This window comes from Papio anubis, chromosome 11, assembly GCF_008728515.1.
Source record: "Papio anubis isolate 15944 chromosome 11, Panubis1.0, whole genome shotgun sequence".
NCBI lineage: Eukaryota > Metazoa > Chordata > Mammalia > Primates > Cercopithecidae > Papio > Papio anubis.
In genome coordinates, this window is record NC_044986.1 from 119847943 (window position 1) to 119864827 (window position 16885).

Genomic DNA, 16885 nt, shown 5'->3' on the forward strand with positions numbered 1-16885 from the left:
GAAGTCGTGATGAAAAGTTATTATGTTGAAGAGAGGCTCTGTGTCCGGAGTAAAGGTGTTATCTCCTTCCTCCACTATCTCAAATCTTAATTCATCTTTCTGGGTTTTCATATATTTCTTTTTAAAATATTTAATATGTAGGGAAATCTGTTACATTTTTGAAAGGCAAGCCTAACTTCAGCTACTTGTTGATCTGAGCCCATGGCCATCCACCACATTGTGATGATGGCCTCTGGCCTGTCCCACAAACCCAGAGAGAAGCTGAAGAAACGGCCTGTTTCCAGCCATCTGAGGACTAAATGCCCCCAAAATGCCACTTAACCATTCCACATTCCACAGATATTTTCAAACGCATCTCTGAGAGGTAATGCAATATCCAAGCCAGCTTGCATCCTGAGTTTCTGCTTTGATAGATGCATAGGGCCTAGGGACAGGAGGCAAAGCCTAGAATCATCACCAAAAACTGGAACCTCCTTTGCCCAAAGGGCAAATCCTCAGAATAAGAGGAATAAGAAGGCCGAGTGCAGTGGTGCGCACCTGGTGTGCCAGCCACTCATGAGGCCCAGGCGGGAGGATCACTTAAGCCCAGGAGTTTGAGGCTGCCATGAGCACTAATCACACCTGTGAATAGCCTCTGCTCTCTAGCCTGGGCAGCATAGCAAGACCCTGTCTCTAAAAATAAAAAAGAGGAAGGAGAAATTAACCCAATGTAAACAAAAAAGAAATAAAGGAAACAAAACCTGCTTGTCTTGACTTCAGCACTCTGGGGAGAAGGGGAAAAAACCTGCCCTTAGAAGTTGTTACCTCAACCCGGATTCCAGACAGATTTCTGGTCTGAATTCACATTATCTGTGCGATCTGAAAAGACCCGTTTGGATATTTACGTTTAAAGTGTTCAGGGATGGTAGCCCTCCCAGGCAACTGACAGAAGCAGATATTCTCTAGAGAGATTAAGGTGCTTCAACCAGGCCTTAAAGAAGTCCCACAGATAAAGTAACCAGGAAAGTCAGCATCTCATAGTAAAAGGATCTTTAAACACGAAAGAAAGAAAAGCTCTCTGTGTGCAAGCACACAGAAACCTCAGGCCGCAGAATTCAACTTGCCAATACTTCAGCACTTAAGGAAATAAATGAGAAGCTTAAAAGTAAGCACGAGGAATGAGAGACTGCAAGGAATGGCTAAGCATGCTTGAAAAGAAAACAAATTTCGTAAATGTAGGAATACCTAGTAATTGGCTGGGTGTGGTGGCTCAGGCCTATAATCCCAACACTTTACGAGGCCGAGGCAGGAGGATAGCTTGAGCTCAGGAGTTCAAGGCCAGCCTGGGCAACATAGTGAGATGTCATCTCTACTTTAAAAAAAAAAAAAAAATAAATCCTAATATTTTAAATTTAATGTTATAAGTAAAATGGTAAGAGATGGTGGCTCACGCCTGTAATCCCAGCACTTTGGGAGGTCGAGGAGGGCAGATCACTTGAGATCAGGAGTTTGAGATCAGCCTTGGCAACATGGTGAAACCCTGTTTCTTCTAAAACTACAAAAAACTAGCCAGGCATGGTGGCTAACAGATAAAAATAACGTATTAGATACAATTAATGTCTAATGGTAGTAGTAGCCCACAGAGGATGGCTGGACTGGCATGTAGGCCCGCAGAAGAAATATGTGATGCTGTACAGAAAAACAGATGGATTCTTAGAGTGGGCTGAGCTGTGGGGACTCATGACCCCAAATCTATCATGTCTCAAGTAACACAGGTTTAGATCTGCTCCCTAAAGGGCAGACTAACTGCCCTGCTGGGTCAAGTTGTCATCAGTTACATCCATTAGTGCTTTCCAGAGAAAATAAAAGGGAGCTTTCTATCTAAATATTTAAATCTATCTGTTACTGCAATAAGTAAAAATCTGAAAATCCAGATTAGCACAATTGGTCTTTAACAAGGATTCTTCACTTTAAGAAACAATGAGTGTCTCTGGGGCACTAAAACTCTTTGCTTAGAAAAATGATCAAAGCAGCACTCTGGGTTGATGGCGTCTCCACGTGGTGACTCAGGGACCCAGGATCCTTTCATCCTGTGTCTCTGCCGCCCCCTGCACTCTTGTTTTCATTTGGATCTAGCCAGCCACAGGTGAGACTGTGGGGCACACCCAGGTCGTAGAAGCTTCAGCTAAGAGATGGTACTCTTCACTCCTATTCTGTTCTATTGCCTGGAACTCACTAGCAACACTTACTTTTCATTTTCTTGATTTTTTTTTTTTTTTTTTTTTTGAGATGGAGTCTTACTCTGCCGCCCAGGCTGGAATGCAGTGGTGCCATCTCCACTCACTGCAAGCTCCGCCTCCCGGATTCAAGCAATTCTCCTGCCTCGGCCTCCCGAGTAGCTGGGATTACAGGCACCCGCCACCACGCCCAGCTAATTTTTGTATTTTTGGTAGAGACGGGGTTTCACTACGTTGGCCAGGCTGGTCTCAAACTCCTGATCTTGTGATCCACCCACCTCTGCCTCCCAAAGTGCTGGGATTACAGGCATGAGCCACTGCACCCGGCCTTGATTTTTGCATTTTCATCAAGAGTAAATAAAGCCATTTAAGCATTCATTGATGTCGTGAGTTTTTTGTTTGTTTGTTTTTACTGGACCTGCTTATGTAATACCTAAACTAATAAAAATTTTAACATGAAACCATCATTGCACTCTTTGAATAAACCTTACTTTTTCATGATGGGATGTGGCTATATTGCACCATGTGCTCATATTTTTATTAGAATTTTCACTTCTCTATTTATGAATAAAACCAGTCTACATCTTTATTTCTTTCTCTTCTTTTTCTTGTTTGTTTTTACATTAGAATTCTGCTACCTTTGTAAATAAATCAATGTATTCCTCACACAGCATATACATATTTATCAGTATTGTAAGGTTACAGCAGTCCATAAATCATTAAAGAGTTTAGGTTGAATTTTAGAAGATAGAAACAAAAATGAAGTAATAAACAAATAGTTGTTGACAAACAAATATTTGTGCTTTATAAAGGCAGTCCTATGCTTGATCTTAGCCACATGCACTGGACAGATGATAGGAGGCCTGAGTTCTCATCTCTCCTCTGCTCCTCTGTTATCTCAAAAGAGTCGTGATATCCTGTGACCTCGAGTGCCCTTTCTATGCATAAAGAAGGCTCTGGGGAGATGCCATGTCCACGGTGCCTTCCAACAGTCCGAGAGTTTTTCTAAATTTCAAAGATGACTTTCTCAATGCAGAAGCCAAGAAAGATCACATTAAACACACACACACACAAATATATATACATATATATACACACACACACATATACATATTTTTGTTTTGGGCTCCCACCTGAAAGGAAGATAGGTATAGAAAAACCACAAGTATGGGCCAGGCGCGGTGGCTTATGCCTGTAATCCCAGCACTTTGGAAGGCCGAGGCAGGTGGATTGCCTGAGGTCAAGAGTTCGAGACCAGCCTGGCCAACATGGTAAAACCCTGTCTCTGCTAAAATACAAAAATTAGCTGGGTGTGGTGGCAGGCACTTGTAACTCTAGCTAGTAGGGAGGCTGAGGCATGAGAATTGCCTGAACCCAGGAGGTCGAGGTTAGGAGTTTGAGACCAGCCTGACCAACATGGTGAAACCCCACCTCTACCACAAATACAAAAATTAGCTGGATGTGGTGGTGCATACCTGCAGTCCCAGCTATTCAGGAGGCTGAGGCAGGAGAATCAGTTGAACCCGGGAGGCGGAGCTTGCAGTGAGCCAAGATCACGCCACTGCACTCCAGCCTGGGTGACAGAGCAAGACTCTGTCTAAAAGAAAAAAGAAAAAAAAAAAGAAAGAAGAGAAAAGAAAAGAAAAATCACAAGTGTGTTACCTTTGTATAAATAACAAAGTTAGCTCACTTCTCTGTTTCCTCCTGTTAAGAAGTGGATAAAACGAAATGATCATCCAGTCACTAGCCTGTGTCGCGGGGAACTTACGAGGTTGGTTAGTCATTAATCAGAGCAGATAATAAAGCATGTGACTCTCAGCCCAGTTCTCGGCACTGCAATAATGTGATCCTCATTTCCTGAAGTTTAGTCATAACGGAGGAAGTGATTTGAAATTAGCTTTCCTTACAAAGATAGAGGAATTCTGACGAATTAGAGCTCTCTTTCCCCCGGGACTTGCCTCCATCACACTTGGCGATTCCCACACTGCCCTTTGAGCTGAGCTGCTCTTGAGGGCAGATTAACTGCCCTGCTGGGTCACGCTGTCATCAGTTACATCCATCAGTGCTTTCCAGAGAAAATAAAAGGGAGCTTTCCTCAATCTATCTGTCATTGCAAAAAGTAAAAAGTCTGAAAATCCAGATTAGCACAATTCATCTTCAACAAGGATTCTTCACTTTAAGCAACAACGTGCTTCTCTGGGGCACTAAAAACAAGTTTATTTCCAAAACAAATTTTGATCAATGCTCAACGGTTTTTAAGGATGTATCTCAAATGATCTAAGAATATGCATCAACCATTATTTATAAGTAAGGGTGAAGGAAATGTACTTTTATGAAGTCCCTGAAGCACCCAGGGACTGTACCAGATGCCTTACACGTGTACATATGTACTAGATATAAAGGTTAGTTTTCTAATCTAGGTGTGTGTAAATCCTCATCTTACTTTATTTCCTTGAGTCAAAGTCAACTCCAAGTCACCATTCTATTGAGATAATGAAAAGCCCAATGGTGGATGCCTCCTCCTAGTCAACACTTCCCCCCAAATTATAAGAAGACACACACAGCAAGATAACATCTCCTGTTCACATGGCCCACGAAGTCCGGCCATGCCAAGCTTGGGCGGAGGAATCTTCCGCAAGATGGCAGCTTCTGCTGTTAGGGACCAGCCTCCTTTTAGCACCAGAAAGGCATTCCCCTCAGAAGTCTTCCCACCTTGCTGTATGTTGCCAAATATAAAAGAACAAGATTCCTCTATTTCTGGCACCCACAGCTTCCTGTCTCCTTCCAAATCCTGAGTAATTACCCTTCTCTCAAAGACAGTAGCATCTCTCTAGTACCCACAACATAATCGCCTCAAGAAACCAAGGCTTTCAGAACTCAAACCCAGGAAGGAATCTAGGAAGATTCCAGAAATCAAACCCAGGAAGGAATCAAACCCAGCTACACACAACTCCGGACTTCCATGGCGCCTCATGAGACTGACTTTGCTAAGGCAAAGGCTTCTGGGTGGAATGAATAAGAAAACAGCATGAAAAGGTGCTTTGAGACACGACACATCGTTTCCTGCTAACGATCAAAGAATATGCACAGCTGTTCCCGTTTTAGAGCAGTTCTGGCCCCAGGAGAGCGTTGCTGAGTTGCTTTCGGGAAAAGCCAGGTTAGACTTTTCAAGGCAGCTCATGCTGCTAAGCGTTGCACAGGCACAGAGAGAGGGAGCTGCAGGAGGCGTGGGGGAGCCTTCCCTGATGCAAGTGAACTTGAGCTGAGCTCACTATGTCTCTAGAATCTACTACCTATTCCTATTCAATAAACACAAGTATTTATTAAACATCTATTATGTGCCAGGCGCTGTGTCAAATGACGGAGGAAGTGAAAATGCGTAAGGCACAGTCTCACTTTGAAGAGTTCTCAAGCTTGTGGGCAAAGGCAGGAAGGTTCATTGTGTGGCTTGAGTGCACATAGGGAGGCTTTAAAGGATGTGAGAGGAATATGAGGAATAGATGCTGCCCTGGAGTGACTGGCATCCTGCCCAAAGAGACAAACAAGGCACCCCACAACCACAGAATCAGTGAGTGCCAAACTGTGGGTACTAACCCTATCTACAATGGGTACTCTGCAAAGGCAGAAAAAGATTTAAGTGATCTTAGTATAATCAGACTGGGTGAGGCTTAACATTCCTCCCTCTTCAAAAAAAAAAAAAAGAGTCTCGGTAGAATATTCTGAACAGGCACTGCACTAGGCTCTGGGAATGCAAGCCCAGGAAAGTCCAAATTGATGCCTTAAAATGTTCAGCAGACAGTGAAGGAAACGTGGCGCTCCAAACCAGGGGCTCAGTGCCACCCTCAACACAGCTTCAGGCATTCACTTTGCCCAGGAACTGGGGACTGCTTCAGAAAGGGGGTGCCATCTCTGCTGAGTTTTGAAGGAAGGGGAGAAGTTAGCCAGGGAGCAAGGTTGGAGGTAAGGGGTTCTAAGCCCAGGAGACACCAAGAGTATAAAACTGGGTACATTCCTGAAAAGTCAAGGTCAAGCAATTCCTGTATAAGGAGCAGAAGTGGTGAAATCAAAGAGAAGACAAACTTGAGGTCAGTAAATTATTACCCTTTATAGGTCTTAACCGATGGGCACTAACAATATATATCCCTGCGAAAGATCAATGCTGGAGTGAGGCTCAAGTGCACCTCCGGCAGCCTGTGACTCACGGCACATTGACTCAGCCGTGCTACCTGCACGGAGGCACGTCAGGACAACGCAGGGACCCAGCACGTGGCAGTGAGTCTCTCGCTGTCCTGACTGTGGGATGCCATCCTCCTGGGTCAGCTGACTCACCCCTGCCTGTAAATCCTAGTCAGGGCTATAGGTGCCTGGGAAAGAATCCTACCTACCTCTGGAATAGAAGCTGGTTCATCTAGAGCAGCAACACAACCATCATTGAAAAAAGCAAACACCATTTCTGAAAACTGCATGCAGAGTGCGTGGTATCAACTGACGTGTCTCCCCTAGGAGTGAGCCATTAACACTTCGCTAACCACAGCGCTGTCAAGACCATCATTTCCAATCCTACAAAGGAAACACTAGGAAAGACAGAATTTGAAAGTTTTATTTGTCAACCTAAAAAGGAGGCAATCAATATAATTTGAGTGCTTTCACTACATCCGAGAAGGAAATGAAATCAGGACGCATCAGCGTGGGTTTTAGGCTATGCGGCCAACAGAGATGAACCAGACGTGTCCTCAAGAAGCTTAGAATCAGGTGGACAAAATAAGATGTCATATAAATTACCTAAGCAGTGGTTGGCACATCACTGTAAGCTTTTCAGAATGATTGGCATCACTTGCAGCCACCACATGCTGCATTCTTTTTCAGCACCGGCAGATCCAGTACGTCTTCAGGGAGCACCAGCACTGGGGTATGTTAGAGATCCATCTGGAAGGCCATGAAAACATTCAGGACCATTCACAGTTGGAATGCTACTGAACAGCTGCCCAAGACCCAGGCCTGGCCTTTCAGGATACCCTGAAAATGTACTGAACAAGGCCGAGTGCAGTGGCTCACACCTGTAATCCCAACACTTTGGGAGGCCGAGGCAGGAGGATTGTTTGAGGCCAGAAGTTCAACACTAGCCAAGGCAACATAGCAAGACCCCATCTCTGAAAAATATTTAAAAATTATCCGGGCAGTGTGCCTATTGTCCCAGCTACTAGGGAAGCTGAGATGCGAGGATCTCTTGACCCCAGGAGTAGAAGGCTGTAGTGAGCTATGATCACACCACTGAATTCCTGGGCAAATAGCAAGACACTGTCTCAAAAAAAAAAAAAAAAAAAAAAAAAGAGTGCCCTGAACTGTAGAATAAGTGGACTCTGGACTCTGCCATTCTCCTACTTCCCTTTCTAGAGCCAATTTCCATAGGCATTGCCCAAGGTAACCTAGGGTAACCTGAGGTTACCCTAGGAGAAGCAGAACTGAGCTCACAGAGCTGAGACAGAGGAGAAATGTGTTTGACTTGGCTCAAACCTAGACTTCCTAGGCCAGGTCACAGTGTCACCTCCACTTTTTCCCTTTAACTTTTGCTCAAGAGATCATACTGATTTATAAGAGAAACAGACTGCTAACCAAGAAGTCTCCTTCCTCTCCCCTTCTTTCTGTTCTGGTAAGTTCCATACCTAAATAGAACATAGTGACTTATGGCGCCAGCCCAATTATTAAGAGCCTCTTCAGTCTGGAAATGTAATGTATCTGTTTGTTCATCCACATTCTTGATGGATGAACAGACTGATACCCCCAGGAAGTCATCAGCAGAAGAGAGATGGGTCTTTAGGAACACTTGTAAGCCAAGGTGTTACACAAGACTACGGATGTGTGGAGCAGAGGTAGAAATACCCACAGATAGGAAAGAGGACCGCTCTGGGATATGGAGAGAAGAAAAGGTCAGCCTACTGAAAAGTATCCCCCATCACTTGACACACCCTCCGCAGGGTCATCATCAAGGAACTGTAATTCATCCATGAGAAGCAGCTTCCAGCTCAAATATAAACACTCCTGAGACAGTCCCCACAGGAGCTCAGAAACATTCTCCATGCACCCCTCATGGGGACATCTTGCTCTTACAGCAGTAAACATCTTGCTTCCCTACCTACAGGGAAGCACGCTACAGGTGCTTCGTTACCTGTCCCTACCTGTGCCACGACCACAAGATGCCTACAAAAAAAAAAGGAAGGACACTTCACTGGCACCTCTCTCCTTATTCTCATCTGCACTTTGTCACCTGGGCTCTGAAGCAGGCCTGCTCCTGCTGTCGGGGCACACAAAGTACTCATGGATGTGACCTTTTCATCTTTTGCCTACTCTCTCCCTAGGGTTCAGACATCACCCCTGTGTCCTAACCAGGGAACAAGGGGCATATTCCCTTTTCTCCCAGGAACCTACACAAAATTGCTTCTCCTATGAAAGTCACTTCCGCTATGCACATCAATCAAGGCAGATGCAAAGCAAGGGCCAGAGGATCCTGGGCTGCTCTTCCAGCACTTAGCCAAATATTGAATCTGTTTATGCTCCACTGGGACACAAAGGAATGTCATAGGCACTAAAATATTCCACTTCCCAGTTACGCCCAAGCAAGCCTGGTTGGTGTTAGGAGACCCAGATTCTACCTCAAGATTGTGCTGCTGTTTTCCCTACGGCATGGTTGGTCATACACAGGTGAGGTCCAACCTTTAATTATCCCTTTGCCTTGGGTTCCTGTCAGAGGTGTTCAAACCAGAGCAATTCCATCTTGAATAGGGGCTGGGTAAAATGAGGCTGAAACCTACTGGGCTGCATTCCCAGGAAGTTAGGCATTCTAGGTCATAGGAGGTTGGCACAAGATACAGGTCATGAAGACCTTGCTGATAAAACAGGATGCAGTGAAGAAGCCAGCCAAAGCCCACCAAAACCAAGATGGTGAAGAAAGTGCCCTCTGGTCATCCTCACTGCTCATTATATGCTAATTACAATGCATTAGCAAGCTAAGAGACACTCCCACCAGCACCATGACAGTTTACAAATGCCATGACAACATCAGGAAGTTACCCTCTATGGTCTAAAAAGGGGACGAACCCTCCGTTCTGGGAATTGTCCACCTCTTTCCTGGAGAACTCATGAATAATCCATCCCTTGTTTAGCATAGAATCAAGAAGTCACAACAAGTGTAAACAACTGAGCAGGCCACACGCTGCTCTGCCTGTGGAGTAGCCACTCTTTTATTACTTCACTTTCTCAATAAACTTGCTTTCACTTTATGGATTTGCCTCAAATTCTTTCTTGAGTGAGATCCAAGAACCCTCTCTTGGTGTCTGGATTCTAACTATCCTCTAAACTAGGTCTCCAGTAACATTCCTCTAAACTAGGTCCAGTAACATTCCTCTAAACTAGGTCCGGGAGTTCTTTTTTTGAATTGAGTGGCTGCTGAGAAGTTTCCAACAATATTTGTAGAGATCAGTCTACGGTGGGTACACATCTCAGTCCACAAACTTAGATTTACGTAAAAACAAGAAAAAAAAGAAAATGCCAACTTCCAGTAAAGAACTTGGACGTCATCTCTCCTATTCTTGCAACGAGAAAAAAAAGCTGAACAAACTAATGATCATCAACTTTTAGATCCATCAGAGAACTGAGGTCACAGAGCCAATCTCTGTCCCCAAAACTGGGGACAATAGAAAATTACAAAGAATGGCAGCTTACTGGGAACAGACACGCACAGCTGGAGTCAGTATCTGCTGTAGTGTGTGGAACTGGCATCAGTAGTTGCTGGAGGCTCAGTGTAAACGAGCTGGAGAACTGAAAACCCCAAAGGGGGCCAGTCATAGGGAGGCGTCCATGCTCCTGTGAGCTTTGCCTTGAGGAATTCCACCAGGTCCCCACTGTGAAGATTAGAGAAAAATAACCTCTAACTCCCCGCAGAGGAGGGGGAAGTAACTGCTCTGAAATACACCCAGAGCTCTCTGTTCTCTTTAACAAGGTCTGCCCTCAAGGGAATCTACTTTACCAAAGTCTATCTAACCTACTGGGGTTTTACCAAAGCCCAACTGACCTGGGGGAAGAGAAATACCCAACTCAGGCTCACTAGAAGACTAAGACTTAATCAGAAAAGTAAAGAATGTTTCCCTAACCCCTACACCTCACCACCACATCAGGATGGCCCCTGTATAATAACTGGATTTCAGCTTTAAAAAAAAAAACACACATCTGGCCGGGCGCAGTGGCTCACAGCTGTAATCCCAGCACTTTGGGAGGCCGAGGGGGGGCAGATCACCTGAGGTCAGGAGTTCAAGACCAGCCTGGCCAACATCGTGAAACCCCATCTCTACTAAAAATACAAAAAAAAATAGCCAGGTGTGGAGATGGGCACCTGTAATCCCAGCTACTTGGGAGGCTGAGGCAGGAGAGTGGCTTAAACCCGGGAGGCAGAGTTTGCAGTGAACCGAGATTGTGCCATTGCACTCCAGCCTGGGCAACAAGAGCAAGACTGTGTTTCAAAAAAAAAAAAATCTGCAAGCCTAAGACCCTATTTAAGGAGTCTCTAGGAAAACCCAAGACACCACGGGAGATAAAAACAAAAGCATTCAAGAAAATTTTAGTCTCTGACACCACAGCTACAACAAACAGCAAACACAGCCTCACTCCTAGCCAGATAAACACACTAGAGATCAATCTATGTCAGTTCCTTTTATCCAATACATCCTATCTGACTTTCAACAGAAAATTACAAGGCATGATAAAAAACAAAAAAACACATTCTGAAGAAACAAAGCAAACATCATACACAAACCCATGTATGGCAGAGATTTGGGGATTATCAGACCAGAAATGTAAAATAACTGATTAATATGCTAAAGGCGCTAATGGAAAAGTTGGACGACATCCAAGAGCAGATGGGGAATGGAGGCAGAGAGATGGAAACTCTAAGAAATAATCAAAAGGAGAGGCTTGAAATCTAAAACTTACTTATGCAGAGTGACCAGAGGCAGCAGTGGCAAGTGGGTCCTTGTGGTCTAGAAGAACCCTGCAAAAATATGTCTCTCTCCATCTCTTGAAGACTTGAAGGCAGACTCAAAATAATTCAGGCTCAAACTGGTTGATATGGTTTGGCTGTGTCCCCACCCAAATCTCAAATTGTAGCTCCCATAATTCCCACATGTCATGGGAGGGACCCAGTGGGAGGTAACTAAATCAGGAGGGTGGGTCTTTCCCATGCTGTTCTTGTGATAGTGAATAAGTCTCATGAGATCTGATGGCTTTATAAAGGAGCGTTTCCCTGCACACGCTCTCTTGCCTGCTGCCATATGAGACATTACTTTGCTCCTCCTTTGCCTTCCACCATGATTGTGAGGCCTCTCCAGCCATGTGGAACTGTGAGTCAATTAAATCTCTTTCCTTTGTAAATTACCAAGTCTCATGTGTGCCTTTATTAACGGTGTGAGAACAGATTAATACACTGCTTTTTCTGCAAACCCGGCCAACCCAGCAATTTTTTCAGAAGCTTCTGTTCACATCTCTCAAGATGGAAACCACTATCCCAAACTATGTCCAGAGCTCTCTCGATACATGGGTCTGAGTTTAAATGAAGAAGAAATACATGCAAATATGACCATGGTTTCTGGAGCACCAATTCAGGGCCAGTTGGTAGCAACACCTTCCAGTGTGAACTATACAATGGCTCCTGTAACTGGTAATGATGTTGGAATTTGTAGAGCAGAAATTCAGCAAGGGATTCATGAAGCCATAAGTACCAAGATGGAAAAATTGGACTCAGGTTTAAATCAGTAGATAATGGTATATTTGTTCAGCTAGTCAAGGCTAATTCTCCAGACTCAATGGTTGGTCTGAGATTTGGGGACCAAGTACTCCAAATCAATGGTGAAAACTGTGCAGGCTGGAGCTCAGATAAAGCACACAAGGTGCTCAAACAGGCTTTTGGAGAGAAGATTTCTATAACCATTCATGACAGACCCTTTGAATGGACAATTACCGTGCATAAGGATAGCACTGGATATGTTGGTTTTATCTTTTAAAATGGAAAAATAGGCCAGACGTGGTGGCTCATGCCTGTAATCCCAGCACTTTGGCAGGCCAAGGCAGGCAGATCACCTGATATCAGGAGTTTGAGACCAGCCTGGCCAACGTGGTGAAACCCCATCTCTACTAAAATTAGCCAGGCATGGTGGTGCACACCTGTAATCCCAGCTACTCAGGAGGCTGAGGCAGGAGAATTGTTTGAATCCAGGAGGCAGGGGATGCAGTGAGACGAGATTGCACCACTGCACTCCAGCCTGGCCAACAGAGACTCCATCTCCAAAAGAAAAATAGAAAGAAAGAAAAAATAATATCCATAGTGAAAGACAGCTCTGTAGCCAGAAATGGTCTTCTCACAAAACATAATATCTGTGAAATCAACAGACAGAATGTCATTGGACTGAAAGACTCTCAAATTGCAGACATACTGTCAACATCTGGGACTCTAGTTACTATTACAATCATGTCTGCTTTTATCTTTGAACATATTAAGTGGATGACACCAAGCATGAAAAGCCTAATAGACCACACCATTCCTGAGGGTTTAAAATTCACCACACAACGGAAATGTAGCTGAACGTCTCCAGTCTCCTTCTTTGGCAACTTGTGTATTCTGCACATGAAGCTTTCTGGGGCCAGCGATTGAGCATATGTGGCATGAGGATCTTTCCATGTCACATTATGGCTGGGAATCTTACTGTTTCATCTGATACCTTGTTCAGATTTCAAGAGAGCTGTAGCCTCATCCTGGTTTTATAGAGGTGAAACTTTCAAGAGATTTACTGACTTCCTGGAATAGTTTCTCTCCCGGAAACCTGATACTTTTATAAGCCATTTTGATTAGGATGACTGATACAGGCTTAGCTTCGTGTGAGAACCGGTCACCTTTCTCCTAGGTCATGAGAAGTGCTGTTCATGTTATTTTAGTTTGATGGCATGTTTGCATTTTTAACACATTCTACCATAGTACACTTAGAATGATTGCCTTTGATCGTTTTTTTTTTTTTTTAATTCTGTGTATGTGTGTATAAAATGCCAATTAAGAACACTGGTTTTGGGCCATGTGCAGTGACTCACGCCTATAATCCCAGCACTTTGGGAGACCGAGGCGGGCAGATCACGAGGTCAGGAGATTGAGACCACCCTGGCTAATGCTGTGAAACCCCTTCTCTACTCAAAAATACAAAAAATCAGCCAGGTGTGGTGGCGGGAGGCTGAGGCAGGAGAATGGCGTGAACCTGGGAGACAGAGCTTGCAGTGAGCCGAGATCGCGCCACTGCACTCCAGCCTGGGCGACAGAGTGAGACTCCATCTCAAAAAATACTGGTTTTGGTCAGGTGCTGTGCCTCACACTTGTATCCCAGCACTTTGGGATGCTGAGGTGGGAGGATCACTTGAGGTCAGGAGTTCAAGACCAGCATGACCAACATGGTGAAAACCTGTCTCTACTAAAAATACAAAAATTAGCCAGGCGTGGTGGCGCATGCCTGTAATCCCAGCTACTCAGGAGGCTGAGGCAGCAGAATTGCCTGAACCCAGGAGGTGGAGGTTGCAGTGAGCTAAGATCAAGTCACTGCATGCCACCCTAAGCAACAGAGTGAGACTCTGTCTCAAAAAAACAAACAAAACAACAACAACAAAAACCACCACTGGTTTCCTTCCATGTAAGCATTAAACAGTATATGTAAGTTGTAAGAGATGGTGATGGTTATTCTTAAATCTTAACTACCTTCACTTAATGTGCTTGAACTGTCGCCTTAACTGTGTTAAGCATCCAGACTAAAAGCTGAAATACAATTATTGCTGCCTTTCTAAAACCCAAAATGTGGCTCTCTATTAACCTGAAATGTACACTAGCCCAGAACAGTTTAATGATACTTAATGAGCTATAGCATAGCATAGCTCCTTAGTTGTATTTGAGATTTTCTGGTCAATGCTTAATGGGAATTTCTTTCTTCTAAAAGTTGCCAGTAGCACTATAGATTGAATGTAAAAATTATTATAGTAAACAGGATAAATTTTTTTTTTTTTTTCTAGACGATGTCTCACTTACTCCACTGCCCAGGCTGGAATGCAATGGCGCAATCTCTGCTCAATGCAACCTCTGCCCGTGGGCTCAAGCAATTCTGCCTCAGCCTCTCGAGTAGCTGTGATTACAGATATGCAGCACCATGCCCAGCTAATTTTTTTATTTTTTGTGGAGACAGGGTTTCACCATGTTGACCAGGCTGACCTCAAGCGATCCACTCACCTTGGCCTCCCAAAGTGCTAGGATTATAGGCGTGAGCCACCACGCCCGGCCTAAACAGGATAAACTTTTGACTCCTCTTTTTTTTCATTTGTGGATTAAGTGGTATAATACTTAACTTTGGCATTTGACTCTGAAGATTATGTAACCTAGCCACTTCAGATGGTCTTAGAATATTTTTCTGGTAATTTGTTCCATTTCCTGATTCCTCCTTGTAAACAAAATGACAGTGACACTTTATCCTGATTTTTTTTTTCTTATTTTTGATTTATGCCTATTCTATTTTAATTAAATATGTACACATAAAGTTACAAAATAAAAATGAAAAATAAAACTCATGTATGCAACAAACATGTAATGGGAATACCAGACAGAAAAAAAGAGAAAGAGACAGAAAAAAATATTTGAAGTAATAATGTATGAAAATTTTCCAAAATTAATGACAGATACCAAACCACAAAACCAGGAAGCTCAGAGGAAGATAAATACACCAAGCATGATAAATTCCAAAGAAATGTACATCTAGAAAATCAAAGACAGGCCGGGCGTGGTGGCTCACGCCTGTAATCCCAGCACTCTGGGAGGCTGAGGCAGGTAGATCACCTGAGGTCAGGAGTTCGAAACCAGTCTAGTCAACATGGCGAAACCCCATCTCTACTAAAAATATACACACACAAAAAAGTTAGCTGGGCGTGGTGGTGGGTGCCTGTAATCCCAACTACTCAGGAGGCTGAGGCACGAAAATCGCTTGAACCCAGGAGGTGGAGGTTGTAGTGAGCCAAAATCCGAGATCACGCCACTGCACTCCAGCCTGGGCAACAGAGCAAGACTCCGTCTCAAAAAAAAAAAAAAAAAATCAAAGACAAAAAGAAAATCTTGAAAGAAGCCAGACGAAATAAAAAAAACACCTTACCTACAGAGGAACTAGGATTAAAAATATAGCGAGGTTCTTTTTGAAATGAATGCAAGCAAGAATAAAGTGGAGTGAGATATTTGAAGTGTTGGAAGAAAAATAATCTAGAACATTGTAACCAGTGAAATTATCTTTCAGAAGTAAAGGAGAAATAAAGACTCTCCCAGAAAAATATTGAGAAAATCTGTCTCCAATAGAACTGCCTTGCAAGAAATACTAAAAGAAATTTTTCAGAGAGAAGGAAAACAATATGGGTCAGAAGCTCAAATCTACATAAAGAAAGGATGGAGAAGGAATGATTGAAGGTAAATAAAATCTTTTATTTTCCTTATTCTTAGTTGATCTAAAAGATAGCAGTTTGTTCAAAATAATAGTAATAATGTATTTGGTGATTATAGCTTATAGATAAGTTAAATTAATGACAGCAATCATACAAAGGACAAGAGGGAGGAATTGGGTGTACTCTGCTATAAAGTACAGTCAGGTGTCACTTAATGGCAGGGACATACTCTGAGATATCTGTCATCAGGTGATTTTGTCCTTCTGCAAATGTCACAGAGTGTACTTATACAAACCTATATAGTATAGCCTACTGCACACTTAGCCTATATTGTACAGCCTATTTTTCCTGGATTACAATCCTGTACAGCATGCTGCTGTACTAAATACTGTAGGCAATGGTAATACTATGGTAAATATTTATCTAAATAGATATCCAACATCAGAAAGGTACAGTAAAAATACAGTATTATAATCTCAGCCAGGTGCGGTGGCTCATGTCTGTAATCCCAGCACTTTGAGAGGCCCAGGCGGGTGGATCACTTGAGGTCAGGAGTTCAAGACTAGCCCAGCCAAGATGGTGAAACCCCGTCTCTACTAAAAATACAAAAGTTAGACAGGCATGATGGTGGCAGGTGCCTATAATCCCAGCTACTCAGGAGGCTGAGGCAGGATAATTGCTTGAACCCAGAAGATGGAGGTTGCAATGAGCTGAGATAGCACCACTACACTCTAACTTGGGTGACAGAGTGAGAGTCCAGAAAAAAAACACCAGTATTATAATCTCTTATGGAAGCACCATTGTATATGCAGTCTATCATTGACTGAAACATCATTATACAGCCCACAGCTATATTTGCACTACCTGCGAAGTGGTTCAATGTTACTTCCAAGTAAAACTGGATTAGTTGTAAATGTATATTGCAAATTCTAGGGCAACCAATTTAAAAGGTAAAAAAAAAGTATAATTGATAAGCTAAGAGAGGGAAGATAATGAAATCATATAAGATGCTCAATTAAACCAGATAATGCAGAAAAAAGAGTGGGAAAAAAACAACAGCAAGGACAATGAGGCAATGAGTCGAAAATAGTTACGAATACAGTAGATATTAAAACAACTATAAAAATAATCACTTTAAATGTGAATAGTCTAAATACACCAATTAAAAGCAAAGACTG

General features: G+C 43.3%; 1 protein-coding gene and 1 pseudogene across 3 annotated transcripts in view; one reads left to right on the forward strand and one right to left on the reverse strand.

Moving 5' to 3' along the window:
- Window positions 1-16885, reverse strand: part of PFKFB3 (6-phosphofructo-2-kinase/fructose-2,6-biphosphatase 3) — a 306098-nt gene that overhangs the window by 150441 nt on the left and 138772 nt on the right. The window lies entirely within an intron of this gene.
- On the forward strand, window positions 11697-12324 carry LOC101006563 (annotated as a pseudogene).